We start from the raw sequence: 13,202 nt of genomic DNA on the forward strand, positions 1-13,202 counted from the left end.
ATAGCATAATGATAAACAAACGTAATACAGAATAACCGTTTAGTATGAAAAAACCAACTGAATTTAACCTTGGCTTTAAAATAGCTTAATTACAATTTAAAATTTTTGAAATTATAATTTTGTTCCTTTCTTTGTAGTTTTTGAATGATTCTCTTTATAAAAAACGAAGTGTCCTATTTAATGAAAAATTATAATATTGTGTAGTCTTTAGATTGTAAAAATGTGAGTTAGCCAATGTGTCTTGTGCTATATTTACTGACGTAACTAGTTACAAGATTATTTTTATATACACAAACATGAACATTTAAGAAAGATTTGGTATAGATTCATTCACTTTAAATTCACTGCACAATTTTTTCGTATTATCTATACGGTGTACGTAAAAAAATTTTAAGAAGTGAATTTATAAATTCAGAGTCTTAGTGTAGCATTTGTTTAGTACCCCCCTAGGAAACAATACCATAGGCTGTTATAGAGTGTGCAAGAGAAAAATATATTACCCTTAAGAAATGTGTGGTGATTAGGGACCGTTAATCGATAATTATTCAGAAATCGTGAGATGCGGTCTGGTGTGATGTAGGTTTCAGAAAAACATTTTCTTTATCATGCCAACGTTTCGATCTTTATTGAGATCATCTTCAGGGTTCAAAGTGTTTGTCTTCTGTGTAATTATGCCATTCTTGCGTGTCGTGTTCTGTGTGTGTTTGAGCCCTGAAGGTGATCTCAATAAAGATCGAAACGTTGGCATGATAAAGAAAATGTTTTTCTGAAACCTACATCACACCAGACCGCATCTCACGATTTCTGAATAATTACCCTTAAGAGTTCATTTTCATAAAATTGTGTAAAATTCTAAATTTATAAAAGAAGAGCTTTCTCAGAAGGAAGACCAAAGAATCAATATGTAAATTAAATCTCAAATTTGAGTCCAATGTCACACCAAGATATCCACCACTGTAAACAAAAGGGATAGGCAAGCAGCATCGTCATTATTATCACCATAAGTATGAAAAGCAAATTTTAAATTATTAGTATTTATTATATTTTTTAATGAAATGTGTAATGCATTACATTTTTTGTATTTAAACGTAGAAGTTTGAGCTTGAACAAAAATTAAACATTTTCATATCATTATTTATACTTTACTTAAATTAGTTTAATTATCACCTGAGAAAATGACATAAGTATCATCTGCATAAATAAATATTTTTCTAGAGAATTTGTTTTTCAAAAAATCATTAATATATTAAAGAAACAAAATTGGGCCTAAGACTATACCTAGTGGTACTCCCGTTTCAAGGCGTAAAGAAGAACTATAAACTGTTCCAACCTTTGTGACTAGAGTTCTGTCCGATAAATATAATTCAAAGAATTAATTAAGGTTTTTAGTTGAGATAAAGCTAGTGAATTTAATGTTAAAATAAAGTATATCTTCACTAAAGCTCTCCGTGGCCGTTTCATTTGTCGCCGAGAATAGATTACACGACATTTGAAAAATGGCAAAAAGGAGGGAAAATTCAAAAGATGGGGTTGAGATGGGAAGTTAGTGTCCGAGAAGATCGAAGTCACGATAACTCAATTGGTAGAGTAGCGGCTTATCTAGCCGAAGGTCGTGGGTTCGAATCCCGCTTGTGACACTGACTTTTTATCTCAACTAAAAACTTTAATTAATTGAAAGATATTAATTGGTCAAGAATCAAGGTCACCACGAAAGCTAGTGAATATAATTCAAAGAGTTTAAGAGGAATATTAGGCATACCAATACATTTTTTTAGCATCAACTCAGGTGATAATTTAATTAATTTAACTAAAACTATAAGTAATGATATGAAAATTATTAATTTTTGGTTAAACTCAAACTTTCTACTTTTAAATGGTCAACAGAGTCGAAAGCCTTTTTAATGCCCAGAAACAAACCAATAACGTAACTACCTTTATTAATTTCTTCTGAAATCAAATTAGTAACATCAAACAAAGCCTGCTCAGTGGATCTGCCCGGAAGAAAACCATACTGTTTTGGAGAAATAATTCAATTTTCAATTAAAAAAAGTCCAATAATATATTTTTAATTATTTTTTTAGAATTTTTGATGTAGAGAATGTTAATGAGATAGGCTTATAATTATTAAACTCTAGTTATAGGTATTACTAGGGATTTTTTAAAAGCAGGGATATTGACCAAGTGAATAAGCTAAATTAAAAATGTGCACCAAAGGTGGAATTATAAATTTAGAAATATTTTTTAAGAACAAAATTATTTAGAAAGTGATCATGAAAAGTATTATTGTCTTTCAAGCATTTAAAAAGGGATTCAAGTTCCGTTATTGGCTTTAAAGTAAATGGTGTAGTAGTTTGTTCTCTCGAACAGTACCGATTATGATCAGAGTTGGAAATTTCAAATGCACTGTTTTCTATTTCCTCTTTAATATTCTTACCAACATTCGCGATTTTAAAATTAACTGTTATATAACCATCAGAATCAGAAAATAATTTCATTAAAATTTCCTTTTTTCTTTTTTTTCTAGTATAAAGTCCCTATAGTTTGAAATTTATCATTCAGTTAGTACAACTGATTATAATTCGAGTTGACATTGATAAATCGGTGGAATTACTGTAGTTTGACGTTTCACTTTCAACATTTCAATCGAACAAAACAGCTCTGTAATTTTACAAAGTTCTGTACCATCTTTAAGGTGTTTGACAATCCATAATAAAAACTTTGTAGTTCCAAATTCTCGAATATGTCGAATTACAGTAGCTCTTAACGTGTCATTAAAGACAATATTTAAAGATTTAAATATTTTTAAGTTGATCAATCAAAAAAAGGTTGCCGTTTAAAATAATATCGACCCTTTAAGTCTTAAATTAATCACAATTAAATTAATCTGACCTTTATTTCCACAATTCTTAACATCCAATAATGTAGTTCATAACGAGTGTGTAGTATTTAATGACCGTTAATTAATAATTATTTAGAAATCGTAAGATGCGGTCTGGTGTGGTATAGTTTTAGAAAAACATTTTCTTTATGGTGCCAACGTTTCGAGCTTTATTGAGATCATCTTCAGGGCCTGGTTTTTGTAAACATTGTTTAAATTATATAAATACATGTAGGATATGAAAAAATGAATTTTTACAATTATGTACACAATATAGAAATTTTAATCAAAGTCCATTATACATATTTAGTGGTCTATTGACCAAATAACTTCTTTCAATTAATTAATCTTTGTATGTAAGGTTTTTGGTTGAAATGAAAAAGTTAGTGTCACGAGCGGGATTCGACCCCACGACCAAACCATCCAGCCGAAGGGATAAAAATTCGTAGGTTCGAATCCCGCTCGTCACACTAACTTTTTCATTTCAACCAAAAACTTTACATAAAAAGATTAAATAATTGAAAGATTTAATCAAAGTGTTTCTACTCACTCAAAGTGTGTGTTTTCTAAGTAGATGTATCACTATTGTGACGTGTTGAGAGTGTTAGTGGGAGTTTAATTTTTTTGTTTATATATGTTTGATTTTGAAGATATGGGGAAGGAAGTCGGGATAGAAAAACATTTTTATAAGAGGAGTCGGCTTCTTTAGGTGAAGGGACCGACTATTGAAAAAAGGAAAAGGAGAGATAAATTGTTGAAGAAGTAGACCATGTAGAATTGTTTGATGTGTGGAGTGTAATGATTGTTTTATATGTTGTATTATATATTTTGTGTTTTATATGTGTGTTATTGATATTGAATTTGATTTATGATATTAGCTGCGACTGAGTTTACATGTGTCTGTTCTGTAATTGATGCTGTGTTTATCTCTGTTGATGTAGACCATTTCTAAAAAGTTACGTTTATGTTTATTTTGTTCTGTTTTTAATGTTTTTGGATTGTTGAATTTTTTTAACGAGGGTTCGCAATAGCAGAGGTTATATCAACCCTCGGGGTGCCGGTGTTTTTGAAAAAAAAACATTTGTCGAATGCAAGGCCGCTGGATTCGAACCCGGGACCTTTACCTTACAGTGATGAGCGTCGTGTCGACGCCTAACCCGTTGCGGCCACAGACGCCCCAAAATTTCCTTATTAGGTTTGTCATTATTTGCTGATCTAATCAACTCCCAAATCTTTTTAGGATCTAGTTCAAAATCAACAACCATTTGTTTAAAATGGTTATATTTAGCCTTTTTTATTACGTGTGTGTGGTGATTAGTATGTTTTGCATTGTGTAAATTCACTTTTTTCCACATCCTACATGTTTGTTAAATTTAAACAATGTTTGAAAATCCCAGGCCTTAAAGATGATCTTAATAAACGTTGGCACGATAAAGAAAATGTTTTTCTGAAACCTACATCACACCAGACCGCATCTCACGATTTGTGAATAACCAATCAGCAAGGTTTGCGTAGGTGGGACAGTTTACTTTAGTCAAAAGATTTCTGTATTTTTTTAAATTTAGGTAACAAAGAAGTTTTCTTTCTTCTATAATTTATCCCTATTTCTCACAGAGACCAGAATACCTCTCGTGATCCAGCTCTTTATTTAAATGTTTTTTTTAGTTTTAACAAAAATATGGGAGTTATCAATATAATAACTTACACAATCCAAAAATATCTGATAAGGGTAATCAACAGAATCACTAAGTTTATATATTTTGTTTTATAGATGGATTTTATGGTTATAAAGAATAGACAAAAAGTGCATAGGCATACCGACAAACAGAAAGACTAATAGACTTCATAGAATTACAGATTTCCACCAGGTGCGATTTAAATTCGGCTTCTCGGGTATTTTAAATTCCAAAGGCGACCGCAAATATTTAAGAGGCACTTAATGGGACATGTTCGGGATCAGATTGAGAGTAGGGAAGCCTTGAAACGAGGGGTGACTTAGCATCGATCTGCAATCAACCCCTCTTTTGAAACTGGCAGCGCCTCTCATTACGCCCACAACCCCCTTCGGCCTACCAGAAATCCCCTGTAATCCGATCCTGCGAAACAATTACCGACAACATTGACAACAAGGCGTATATGAGATTTTTATTCTAGTTGAAATTAGATTTGGATTGTTTAAAATTACAACAAAACATTCTACGTACAAAATGTTTCATTTGATTTATTGTTTTCTTTAATGAATTTTTATTGGTTCCACTTGTTAGAGTGCATTGAACGTTTAACGTTGTTGGCTGTTAGATTTTTATTAGGCTACCATAACGTAGATTGACCCAAATTATTCTATTATTAAGTTCTAAGATTCGCTGCATGCTAAGGACACATGGCATTGGTAACAGCAAAGCTGGCACTCAGTGTGAGGGATTAAGGGAGGTTGGTGACATAGCGTTGACAATTTGTCTGAGGACTTTTGATTGTAAGGATTTTGTGAGCTGGATGTTGAATGACGGCAGTTCCACTCCATATTTCCAAAGTGGTAGCAGTAAAATCTTGTAAAAGGTTAGTTTTGAGTTGACGGTCAAGACGAAATCGGTCCAAGAAGTCTTCCTAGTTGTCCAAGTCTTCTGTTAAGTTATTGTCTCTTAGTCTTATGTGGGGATTCACTTCAGTTTGCTGTCTCGGTCTAGTCTTAATTATTTGACTTGAATGGAAGTCGGTATCTCTTTGTTGTTGTTGTACAATGGAAGGACTGTTTTTCAATGTTAAAGTACACTTTTTTCTGCCTAGGATATTTGACGCTACAGGAATTCTCGGAGTTTTGTACATTGAGTACATTTTTCTTCATTCAATCTTGTTCCAATTTTCGCACCAGTCTTCAATAAGCTCAATGTGTTTTAGATGGTGGAGGTAGCTTGTGTAGGATTGGAGTTAGAAGATAAAATTACGGTATCGATTATGGTAATGGGTCAGTGTATAGATGATAAAAAAGGATGGGACTAAGAATGCTCCTTGTGGGACGCCGGCTTGTATCGGACTGATTTCCGAGAGCTCGTTGCCGCAAATCTCTCTGAAGGTGGATTTCAATAAGATAATAAGGATCGGTTAGGAAGTGTTTAAGTTTAAGAGGAAGTTTTGGTTTCAGACCCTATAACCTGTGCTACATCTAGGAACACCCAAGAAATACTCTTTGTTCTCTAGATGAGAGAAAATGGTGTCGACTGCTCTCTTGCTGGATTTCCACCGCGCGAAAGTCCCTCGCGAAGATGTTTCGAGGTGAGCCGACCGGCTGTTTTTTAGTGTGCATCAAAGTGTTTCGCGTTTTTTGTTTCGTTCCGCGTACTTGTCTCAAGTATGAGAATGAACCAGGAGGTGTGCATTCGATTTATCCGAATGTATCACAGCTAACGATTTTTCTGAGATGCTAAAGATAAAACTTATCAAAACAAGAACAAGAGGATGCTTGGAAGGAAATTAACATCAAAATGGTACAAACTGTCTATACGCTTAAAGCGAAAATGAAAAGTCTAATTGGGTTCGCCGACGAAATAATTCTTTGTTTCACCAACAGCGTTTTCTCCGTCCGTTTTCCTTTTTAACATAAAGTATCGCCATGATAGCAAACGCTGATGCTGCAGTTTGTGAGTTATAAACGCATGCTTGTTCCGCGCAATTGATGGCTCACCTTGTTTCGCCTCGTGGAAATTGTAAACCCAAGACCGCGTTTCGCGTGAAAAGTGGAAACACAGCTTAAAACCTTGTTGGATCGTAGAATTATGAGGACGGAAGCCGAATTGTGGAAGGAGATGATTTTACGAGTATCTAGGATGGGTAATAAACGCTTTCATAGGAGTCTTTCGAAGATTTTGGGCGTTGCAGGAAAAAGACCAACGGGTCTGATAGATTGGTTGGGAGGTTTGTAAGCATTAAGACTGAGAATAACGGCGGAATATAGTGTATTAGGGAGGATAGTGAGTGGTTCGTAGGATGGCATTATATATGCTTTTCTTATTGTCGTTAAGAAAACTATAGCTTTTTGTGGGAGGTTTCGAAGTATGATGAAGGTAATTAGATTGTTTGACTTATTTCCTGTTTCTTTCGGTTAAAACCATAACCACCATTCGGAACAGTTGTTGAATTTTAAACAGTGTCGACGCCGCAATATTTATTTCATTAAACTACCCACAAAAAAAAGTTGTAGTAAAATATTTTCTTTGGCGTACAAAATCGAAATGGGAAGGAATAACTATAAATATCCAAGTCGAAACGGGTGTCCTCTCTCTACAGATACTTAACCAAATAAACTGCCTTCGGAGGAGGAGGAATTACACATAATTCAGGGCAAATTCAGTAACTAAATGAAAAGAAAGGGGCCGCGTCATTTTTCTTGTAGAACGGCGGAACGCGGAGGGTCGATTTGGGCCAGGGCCAAAATCCCGATTCCACTAAATTGTCCATTGTTTCACTTTTCCCAAAAGCCGACGATTTGAGGTGGCCCCGCGGCTGACAAATTGCGCCGATTTGAAAATGCTTTAAGTAATTTTTTTTTTTTTAATTTTAATTGCGATGCCTAGCTCCGACTTAGAGCAAATCGTCGAGGGGCGTCGGTGGCCGCAACGGTAAGGCGTTGTCGCGGTGTTCATCACTATACGTAAAGGTCTCTCTCTCTCTCTCTCTCTCTCTCTCTCTCTCTCTCTCACTCTCTCTCTCACTCACTCTCTCTCTCTCTCTCTCTCTCTCTCTCTCTCTCTCTCTCTCTCCCTCCCTTTCTAATTTTATTATAAAAACCAAAAGAGTCTGCGCATTAAATTGTATATATAATTAATCCATATTAGCGGTCAAAATTGATCATATTAATTATTCCAATTAATTATTCTTTTTATCTAAGGCTTTTGGTTGTGATGAAAAATTAGAGTTACGAGCGGGATTCGAATTGGCTCAAGTGGTTAGAGCAACGGCGTGTTGAGCCAGCCGAAGGTCGTGGGTTCGAATCCCGCTCGTGACACTCGCTTTTTCATCTCAACCAAGACCTTACATAAAAAGTTAATAATTTAAAAAAGTTAATTTATTTTATATACAATGTATAATGTGCAACATAACTCACATTAAGTAAAAGAAAGGTCCATGTGGCCAAATTTTGCATGGTTAAATAAAACGTTCTCACTCACTCTCTCTCTCTCTCTCTCTCTCTCTCTCTCTTACTCACTCTCTCTCTATCTATCTATCTATCTATCTATCTATCTATCTATCTATATATCTACCTCTCTCCTCTTCAGTAATTTACCGAATTTAACAGATTTTTTTTTTCAAAAACCCAGCACCCCGAGGGCTCATATAACCTCGTAGTTAAAATATCATAAAATATAATAATAAAAACTTCTTGAGCTTTTCCAACGTTTTATTTTTAGTAGATGCATCTCGAGGCTCTTTCGGCCTTCTCCTCTGAACATTTTTTATTTTGTATGTCAACAAACGACGTATAAACAAAACAAGAATCGTGATCAGCGGACAGCAAATTCTCGAATTTTCGCCAATAAAAGGAAATTGGAGTAGGACATCGGTTTTTACAACAAGAATACTGCTAGGATATTTCTTTTTTTAATGGTTTTTTAGACTTTCGTAACCAATATGCAGACAGACTCATAAGCAGACATTTAGAAATATAGACACGTAGAAAGATAAATAGTACACAAAGGATGAAAAAGAAAAAAATAGAAAAATGAAGGGGCAATTGTAAAAATAGATAGCTAAATCCATCTAGCGCTCTTTCTATCTATTTAAGTAGATAAATAAATTTATGGATATAGCAATAAATACATGAAAAACACACAATATTTTTGGGGATCTAAGACGAAAGCTAGGTTAGTTTAGTGTTAATTAAATAACAAAAATATTCACGTGCTGGTTAAGAATTTGTTCTATTCTGCTTTCGGTGAATTCTCGAAATCTTTTTCCCACGTCCATAAATGTAAACTTATTCTATTATTCCTAATAAAGGATACAAGTGGAAGAGGCTCGTGCCGCAGCTGTAACTAAGAAAGGATCCGTCACTTCAAAGCGGAGGAAGTGCACGGAATCGATTTTGTTCTAAGATCGCTTTTAGAACAGGCTAACGAGCTTTCTCGCCGTTTCTTTCAAAGCTAATCGACCAGTACATCTGTCGGTACAGGATGTGGACACACCTAACGTAAATGCGATACCCTCTCGAATGAGCTAATGGCAAAATTACTATTATATCTTTTTTCTTTTACTGTAAACATAAGGTACGCATTATTGACAAGACACGGCTATTAGGGATAAAACGGTGCACACGAACCGATAAATGGTAATATTATCATAACGGATTAATTGAATTAGATAAATGTATATAATTTTATTGTACTGCGGAACAACCTTTTAAGCAGAACTGTGCACAAAAGACAGGAAGAACTTTGACCACGTGTAAAAGAAGTAAACAGAAAAAGATAGATTTTACGATCTTGTACACAGGTGGATTGATTTTTAGGTTTATGAGTATACAAATTAATGGATAGAATTCAACAATATAAGGTGGAAGAAGAGGCTAAAGCAACTAAACTAAGAAAGGACTGGTAGACAAACAGATGTACATATACAGATAGATAGATATATTGGTAGACAGATATATAAACATATATATTGAGAAATCAAAAGATAAAAAGAAGCAGACAAACCTATAAACAAATAGATGAAATACTACTGGAAGTTTGGTACAGGAAGAAATTGTAAGAAATAAACAGAGTGAGGTGGGAAATGAAAAATGTAAGTGAGTAATAATAGTACAAATGGTATTACTTGGTTGGTGGCACTGGGCTACTTATTGGGTCCGCCTAAACTCGCGGGTTATGAACTTACTCAAACGCATTTCGGCTTTACGCCATCTTCAGTGAGGAACTGTCTATTTATCTACACTGTATCTCCCATTGCGGAAGATATATAATTGTAATTATTTATTTGTTATGTATTTTAAATCGCACAACTCTCTCCCTCTACCTCACTCGCCACTATTCTCTTTCTTTTTTTCACCTCTTTCTATATATCTATTTATCAAATGTTGGGTTAATTATTGCATTTATGATTATAATATTTTTAATTTATTATATTTTCCAAGCTCTCTCACTCTCTCTTTCTCTCTCTCTCTCTCTCTCTCTCTCTCTCTCTCTCTCTCTCTCTCTNTCTCGCTCTCTCTCTCCCCTCTACCAATCATTCGCTTTACGTATAAAAATTTCCACAGGCGACCACACTACAAAAATTTATATACAATAAAAAAACTAGCTTTTAATAACCTAATACGTTCTCTAAGTGAATTGTAAATTACCCATTTATTTTTGCCTTTTCTCCTGTGACCGTGCATGCTCAATTACTTAACAATACTAGTAAAATTTAATTATCTAAAAACATTTCTTATAAGTAAATTGCTAATGTAAACGTACGATAAGTTGGAAGCTGATTCATCGAGTAGTTTAACTAATAAATTAAGCCTTAGCACTTCCCTCCTAGCGAAAGTAGTTGATGAAGTAACGGCAGGATTTAATTCTTTAAAATTTCTATTTCAAAAAGTCTACAGCGAAAACTGCCGATTGAAGCACATACGATTGTCTAAGATCTTGGAAGCACAGGAGAATAAAACATATTTTATCCTCCTGAATCTTCTCACTGTGTTGCCTTGTTTTGTCTAAAATTCTTATTCTCCAACTTTCTCTCTTATTTAACTATCTGTTACTTAATAACTTATACAAATATTTATCCACTAACTCACTGATTTGTTAATTTATTATACTGTTAATTTGTTAAATTGTCAATTTATTACTAATTTGTTAAACTAACTTGTTTATTTAATTATTTAAACAAACTTATTTAGTTTAAACTAAATATTTCTCTGTATATACTATATTGGACCAACTTATTAAATTAATATCTTTTTTGCTAACATATAACTGTTAGTTCTTGGTAAAATTAATAAGTAGTTTTCCCAGTTTCTGAACAATACCGTAATGATTTTGTTAATGCAAAGGATTTGTTAAAGTAATGGTAAATGGGGTTTTCGTGAACATTTTCCCATCACCATCAACAATAATGTTTTTCAGGAGGTATGGTACACAAATGGAGATATGCTAAAGAGGACGCATAGGGGCCCGCCACTTTCCCTCAAAAATACATATGTACGCAAATTACTTATTGTTAGAAAATATGTTAAATAAAAATAAAACAAACAAAACCTTAGCATTAATTTTTAAAGAATTGCTTTCATGAAAGTATGGACTTAAAGAGAATAACGTGCATTAATAGGATTTATTATTTATTATACCGCACACACCAAATAATTTAAAAACTTCTCATTTACAAGCGAGGATGGAGTAGCAGTGATGATTTCGATTAAACTGCCGTCAACAATGCTAAATAGCCAGAATGGGCGGTTGGCGGAGGGGGTTTTACTGAGCCCAAGTCTATTTAATTGTCACTTAAGGGGCAGGTCCGTCGGTATTTTATCGTACAAGGGTTGACGTACTTCGTACAGTGCTGCGGGTGGGGGGGGGGGGGGGGGGGGGGGGGGGGGGGGGGGGGGGGGGGGGGGGGGGGGGGGGGGGGGGGGGGGGGGGGGGGGGGGGGGGGGGGGGGGGTTTGGTAGCGATGAAGGAGCGGGGGTGGTATTAGAGGAGTGGGCGTGGCCGGCGGACATTAGCCACCAAATTACATCGTAATTAATCAATACTGTAATTCGGGCCAGTGGGTGGGGGTGATTATGACGTCACCTAATTGGCAGGCCGTGATTGGCCCGGGCACGGCCAATCCAACGGCAGGGACCGAGGGGGCGTGGCCCGTCCCGATCCACCCCGCGCGAACCGGTTAGTCTCATTCAGTGCCGTGTGACCGCCGGAGGCTCTTTCACGTTCACATTCACCGACTGAAACTCCGTCCTCTGGAATTATTTCTACTATTTTAATCCAAGGGAAACAACAATCTCCGTAAGTACAAATTTAATTTAAATTAAATTTGATGTAATTGCCATAAAAAGGCTAAATTATATTTTTTTTTAAACGAAATATAAAGCAATATTATCTCGTTTGCCACTTACTAATTAGGTTACATATATAAATGAATAGAAATACAAAAAATGTATGAAAAAAGCAGATTCCAGGGGACATTGCACACGCACAAAAAAAAATTTAACTTAAAATACAAACATAGGAAACAGAAACGCTTTACTTGCCAAAGTAATATTTTTTTTAGAGAAAAAATATCGAAAGTAAGCAAATATAAAAGCAGAAAACAAACTAAAATTAAAAATCAAAGTGCTATACCAGCAATATACCACATGCTTAATCAAGGATATCCCTTTAAATAATAACAAAAAAAACTTACACTTCTTTGGATTGATCATTCCGCGAGAGAGTTTTCACATACATGAACACAGATTCATACATTAATGTCAACGAACATTAGACAAAGAAGACGACAAAAAAGTCCTTTGAGATTACTAACTTCGTGTCTGCTCTTACCCTTCTTACTGTAAGGCATTATTTTAAAATTCATTCCTTCATATTGTTTGTATTTTATCTCACTTGGCAAATATGTTAATTATGTACAAAGAAACGATATTATACAGGAAGATGAACTGTCAACAAAAATTAGACCAAGAAGACGACAGAATGTATTCTTTGTCGGAATAGGGCACCTGTTATCAATTTTACAAAATGACCTTTTTTGTCAAGAAGAAGACATTCCTTTCTACGCTTATTTATATTTTTATTATCTAAGTCCCCTAATGGTGTAAAACCATGGTGATGTCTTTAACCTATTAGATAATGTGTTATTTCATATTATGTATCATTCATGAAAAGAAAGACTTTAAAGTTAAAAAAAAAAATATGTATATATATAGATCTGGAGGGTAAATGGGTCAATTAAGTATTATGTATGTAAAAAAGTATTGTACATCGATCAAAATAAAGCAGATCCTTCGGATAAGTTTCATGTCTGTGCTTATCAGTTTTGTTCTTACTTATCTTTCTTTATATATGTTGATATATAATTATTTATGTATCTTTATTGCTTGACCGAAATTTTTAAATAAAGCGTTAACCGTCAAGAAAAATTAGACCGAGAAGACGACAAAAAAATTGATACTTTGTAGGACGAGGACATCTTTTATCAATTTCATAAAAAAATTTTTATTAAACCTATTTATATCTTATGTTATTACTTGAGGACAAATGTGTCAATACAATAAATTAAAATACATGTCAGAAGCAATACTATACATAAAAGATCCATATGAGACAGATCCTTCTGATGACCATTATTTCTGTAC

The 13,202-nt window shown here is 34.4% G+C and overlaps 1 protein-coding gene across 1 annotated transcript in view; it reads left to right on the plus strand.

Moving 5' to 3' along the window:
• The first annotated feature begins 11,758 nt into the window (after window positions 1–11,758).
• LOC106664444 (homeobox protein unplugged-like) overlaps window positions 11,759–13,202 on the plus strand; it is a 31,185-nt gene continuing 29,741 nt past the window's right edge. Inside the window, exon 1 of the mRNA XM_014390146.2 lies at window positions 11,759–11,856. The gene's annotated coding sequence lies outside the window, so the exon portion shown is untranslated. The remainder of the gene's footprint in view (window positions 11,857–13,202) is intronic.

Source organism: Cimex lectularius, unplaced genomic scaffold (genome assembly GCF_000648675.2).
Source record: "Cimex lectularius strain Harlan isolate CLEC.00 unplaced genomic scaffold, Clec_2.1 scaffold8, whole genome shotgun sequence".
NCBI lineage: Eukaryota > Metazoa > Arthropoda > Insecta > Hemiptera > Cimicidae > Cimex > Cimex lectularius.